Here is a 6,146-nt window from a genome sequence, read left to right as displayed (position 1 = left end):
ATCTAAGCCAAAATCAAGAGTCAGACGCTTGACCAACTGAGCCACTCAGGTGCCTCTGTGCATGTTCATTTTTTACCTTTAACTTTGCTGGTGATCATCTAGGGGTGACTGATAAGAATTTTGGAAGCAGGAGGAAAAAATTCATCTTTTTTTTTTTTAATGTCATGCCTCTTGTGAGGAGTACAAATTGATATGTCTTAAAGTAAGAATTTAATAAGGAGGGAGATCCCTTTTGTCTCCTAAAAGAATAGTGTAGTGTATTGTTTAGACTTAAAGGCAGGTTAACTTTTATTTAAGTATGAGGTATCATTATAACATGCAATTGATAAATGTCCTAAGGTAAAAGTTAAAAACTAAAATAAATAAATACATTCATGTGTTTACCAAAATACTGTATAATAATGTTCATAGCAGCGCTACTTTATAGCCTTAAACTAAAAACAAACCCAATGTTTGTCAATAATTTAAAGATATAAATATCCTGTGGTATATCCATGATTTGTAATACTGTCCAGCAGAGAAATTGAATGAATGTCAAGTACAGTTAACAATATGGAAAATTCCATAAGCACAATGTTCAGGAAATGAAACCAGATATAAAATAGTGCACACTGTAATATAACATTTACATAAAGTTCAAAAACAGGTAAAAGTAATCTGTGGAGCTAGAAGTTAAAATAGTGGTTCCTCTGAAGAGAAAGAAGAAACAACACATGGGCGGGGGCAAGAACGTGGCTTCTGTAATGCTGCTATAATTCTTCACTCAGTGTGAGCTAGAAGAATGTTTCCACTTTGTGGAAATTCACTGAACTGTGCACCTATGATTTGTGCACTTTTTGATTGGATAATATACATCAAAACAGTTTGTTAATTTTTTAAATAAAAATGTATATGGAAGGATTTAAAGTACCTTAAAACCTTGGGTTGCAAATAACTTGTTCTATGAGTATACCTCAAGATGAGCAAACATTTTTAATAAATTTGAATTTGATAAATGAGCAATGTTTTGCAATACAAGTAGTACATGTCACTGAATGTCCCATGATTACAACTGAGCCAATGGTTGTTCTCTTTCCCTCTCTCCCATGCTGCAGGAGTGTGGGTGATCATCAATGCAATGCTACATTTCCGTGAAATTCTCAAAAGGAGGCAAAAGCAAGTGTCATTGGAAAGGTTCCTTGTTAGAGTTCCATGAAAAGAAAAAGATTCCATTGAGCTGGTAGATAGCAGTGATTAGTGATAGCAAAAGTCCTCCTACACAATAACCCTCCTCCTCCTCTTGGCTCCCTCACACCAGCCACAAAGGTTTTCAAAGGTAAGTGCAGGTTAATTTGTTTATTTTTCTTTATATTTTCTGTATTATTTTGTATTAAGTTACAGTATTGTAATCATTTTTATATGAATCTTTTTGGGTTGTGGAAGGAATCATCTGAGTTTCCATTATTTCTTATGGGGAAATTCACTTTGACACACAAGTGCTTTGGATTACAAGCATGTTTCTGGAATGAATTATGCACCTAATCCAACGTTTTACTGTGTATGAAAACAATACCATTTATGTGTGAGTGGGTTGGTGTAAACAGAAGTTAAAGTGTTCTAACATCCTTGCATTGTCTAGAGAGAGTGAAACTACCAATTAACCAAATGCCCCTATTTTCAAATGACTTGTACAGCTGGTTGAGTTAGGTGGCTCTTAATGTAATTAATGTCTATTATTTATTTGGCCTCAATCTCTTACCTAAAGAGTAGATGCTATCAGAATAGTTCAGGGAGTGGTATTTAGCGCAGGTGAAAATTTGAAATGAAAGTATACTTTTTAGGGTTTTGGGAATAGATTACTATATACTCAGTAATTTTCAGAGGATGACTAACTTGGGCCAAGGGTAACTTTTCTATTCTGCTGTCAAACCTTTTGTGTATAAATGGAGTTTAACACTTCAATCCTACCATAAGAATAGAGCAGTAGATACAATCCTAAAGAGTCAGATATCTGTAAGGCTAAGAGACAAAAAGACAAGACATCAGCTTAGCAGCATCTGGGTACCGAGGGAGGTTCCCATAAGTGTTTCTTCGATGTACAGATGACCCTGTCTCCTGAACTGACGAGAAAGCTCAGGTACCACACTACAGCTATTTGTTGTGTTTTATTTTTACAAAATCTCTGTTTATACTGAATAAAAAAATCTATTTAAATCAGAAACATAATTCAGGAGGGGAAATAAAAAAGAAATGAGACAGGTATAATGGAATTTAGGAACCAGTTTTAGAAACAAAACAAGTGACATTCTCTTTCTGGAGAGTAAGTTTCCTCATCTGAGAAAATGGGGATAATAATAAAATACATATTTCAAGATTACTGCGAGAATCATATGAAACACATAACTTTAAAATCAGGCTTAGGGTGCCTGGGTGGCTCAGTTGGTTAAGCATCCGACTTCAGCTCAGGTCATGATCTCAAGGTTCGTGATTTCAAGCCTCGAGTCGGGCTCTGTGCTGATAGGTCAGAGCCTGGAGCCTGCTTCGGATTCTCTGTCTCCCTCTCTCTCTGCCCCTCCCCCACTCATGCTCTTTCTCTCTCTCTCTCAAAAATAAACAAACACTAAAAAAAATTAAAAAAAATAAAATCAGGCTCCACGACATACTAGCTATGTTACGTTGGGCAAGTTATGCAAACATAAGCTCTCTCCACTTTAGCTTTCTCATCTGTGAGATAAGAATATAGTAGAATTTATCATTCATGGAGTGACTTTCTTTTGAACACATTAGTATAAATAGTGTGATGTACACACACATGTGAATGTATATGTCCATATGTGTGTGTGTCCACTTATTTTCACCTACATGTGTGGGATGCTTAGTTTGCTTTTGAAGTACACTAATGCATAATCCATACCACAATCCATTTGTTAATAACATATGGTTATTCAAATAACTTTTCATTGGTGAAATACATTGTATTTAAGATAATGGGCTTGACCATAAATTTTATGCATATGCTCTCCCTTTGAAGGTATGAGATATAAGGATCTGGAAAAGTCAGCCATCTATCTTTCGGAGGAACAACACTCCACATCTAGAGCTCTGTGTCTTCCACTTCACAGGGTACTCCTGATCCAACTAAATGATGGCTATTTCTCCTTTTGGAATATAATTGGTTCCAGAGCTGATCATCAGTACACTTTACAGTATAGTCCTTCTGGCAGGGTATCTTCTGATTAGCTCCATATTCATTCTTAGCAGTAGGTGCCCAGACTATGCTGGCTGTTAAATATTTAGAACTTCACTCTTACTCATGCCCAACTTGGAGCAAACATTTATCCAGTGGGCTTGTAACACTGCCTTACAATAGAGAGCTTACAACAACACACTGTGTGACTGTTTTTTTGCCTTCTTGTAAATAAATGTGTATTTGTTGGATTTTGGTTTAATGGCTTGCATTTATTCCAACTTATGACATAGAGATAAGGTTGTCTAAATTTCAGAATACTTGCACACGTGAAATAAAGGTACATGTACAAAGCTGCATCGTCAGCCTTAACCACTTTCCAAACTCTGCAAACACAACCTTCCAGCCAAGTAAGAGCCACTTCTCCTCTTACCTCTTTTCTGGCCTAAAACTCTAGCTAGCAGTTGACAAGGCTGGGAGAAAGAACAGGGGAAAGGAAACCAAGCAAAGACAACAACCCGCCTTTCACTGAGAGTGAGCAGCTGCTAACTATGGCCCTTTGTTTGGGTGAAATGAAGCAAAAGAAAATGGAAGCATTGCTTAATAAGTATATATATATATATGATATATTTTAATCACTGAATCCTGATTGGATTTTTATGATTTAAAATGATGATACCTAAATGTGGACAGGGATGTCATGGGATCTGTCAAACTTTCCATTCAGTGAGTCACAGTGAATTTACCCAGACTCAACACTTTTAAAAGGGATAGAGGGAAACAAAAATAATTTTTTTTTGAATTTAATCATAAATCTTTTCATTCAATGTGTGTGATATAAACATATTTAAATATTATATTAAATTTATATTATATAAAAATATTAAGAATTATGTTTCTTCTTATAACTGGTTTGATTAAAGTGACTCAACTCTTGTGTATATAATCATAAAATGGTTTTATTTTTTCATTAACTGTTGTCTATATTCTTTTTATTTATTTACTTATTTTGAGAGAGAGAGTGGGTGTGTGCGCGAAGAGGGAAAGGGCAGAGAGTGAGGAAGAGACAGAGAGAATCCCAAGCAGGCTGCACACTGTCAGTGTGGACCCTGACGTGGGGCTCAAACCCATAATTTTGAGGTCACGACCTGAGTCGAAATCAAGAGTCTAATGCTTCACTGACTGAGCCACCCATGTGCCTCTCATCTGTATTCTTTTGAAACACCCTTTGTCTCTTTCCATTATAAGTAAGCACTTTTCATGCTGTCTCTAACTAATTTCATAACACTTTCAGTCATTTTCACTTATTAAAACATCTTCCCCCATCACAGTAATATTTCAGGACCTCCTTTATGTATCACAATAGTAATGGCCACCAATACTTCTCAACTCCCCAAAACCAGACCTTCTCTGATTGAGCCCTGTAGAATGTAGTAATTCCTGTACAGTTCAGTAAACATGGATAACTAAATATCAGCCAGTACCTCATATTATTATGACTTAAAAATCAGAAACATCGACCCTTTTACTTTTTCTTTAGAAAACTATTCTTTCCCCAAAAGGAACCCTCAATTAAACTCCTAGGTGCTGGGGCACCTGGGTGGCTCGGTCGGTTAAGCATCCGGCTTCAGCTCAGGTCATGATCTCGGGGTCCGTGAGTTCGAGCCCCATGTCGGGCTCTGTGCTGACAGCTCAGAGCCTGGAGCCTGTTTCAGATTCTGTGTCTCCCTCTCTCTGACCCTCCCCCGTTCATGCTCTGTCTCTCTCTGTCTCAAAAATAAATAGACGTTAAAAATTTTTTTTTAAAACTCCTAGGTGCTTAAGAGCCATTGCTGTATTTAAAAATTTAACCTTCTGATTTCTTCTTTTACTATCTGTAAGAAGGACTGCCGGCAGGCCTTCTCTAGCACAACCATAAGCAAGGCAGCTGTTGGCAGTCCCAGCTGTCCCTGGAATGGCAGTTGGCTCTCTTAAATCTAAAAGACCTTTTTCTAGGCGAATCAACAAATAGTAGACCAGAGGTAAGCCAATGATCATGGTGTTGATCAAAATCAAAACTGAATCTTCACAAGCGTTAGCAGTCAAGGGTTAGCATCAGTTAGGACTATTCTCTACTAAGATTTCCATGGAGACTTAATAGACCTCAGGATAGGGCCACCTGGCTGGCTGAGTTGGGAGAGCATGTGACTCTTCATCTTGGGGTTGTGAGTTCGAGCCTCACATTGGGTATCGAGATTACTTAAAAATAAAACCTTAACTGGGGCGCCTGGGTGGCGCAGTCGGTTAAGCGTCCGACTTCAGCCAGGTCACGATCTCGCGGTCTGTGAGTTCGAGCCCCGCGTCAGGCTCTGGGCTGATGGCTCGGAGCCTGGAGCCTGTTTCCGATTCTGTGTCTCCCTCTCTCTCTGCCCCTCCCCCATTCATGCTCTGTCTCTCTCTGTCCCCAAAATAAATAAACGTTGAAAAAAAAATTAAAAAAAAAAAATAAAACCTTAAGAAAAAGAAGATCTCGGGACAGATTCAAGGCTGGAACACATTCAGCGTAACAAAACTGGATTTGATTTAATTTTACCTGAAAAATTGTAGACATGAAATAAGAAGTTTCATCTCCTATATATTCTCTCTAGAGCTGATGGCCACTAATTGATGCCTTGTGGGACAGAACATTTGCAGGAACTATTCATAAAGGTTTCCCTGCCTTCCTATAAAAAAATATTTCTGGTAGTCTCAAAGATCCCATTAGTCATTATAAAACAAAACAAAACAAAACCAAAAAAAGCAAAAAACCCACAAAAACCCCTGATCTATTGTCATTTTTAAAGGTGTGTTTATGCATGTAGGGTTGGAAACAGATCATTTTTCATCCCACAGTTATGTTTAAGCCCTAAAAGCTGAAGCTCCTTCCCAGTATGTGCAAATTATAACAAGTAATTTTGCATTAGCAATTTATTTTATTGTGTGTCTGCATCAGTGTTATCCC

Source organism: Puma concolor, chromosome B1 (genome assembly GCF_028749965.1).
Source record: "Puma concolor isolate L17-30 chromosome B1, mPumCon1.1.hap2, whole genome shotgun sequence".
In the NCBI taxonomy this organism is placed as follows: domain Eukaryota; kingdom Metazoa; phylum Chordata; class Mammalia; order Carnivora; family Felidae; genus Puma; species Puma concolor.
The sequence above is the reverse complement of the archived record's forward strand: the minus strand, read 5'-3'. Positions refer to the sequence as shown.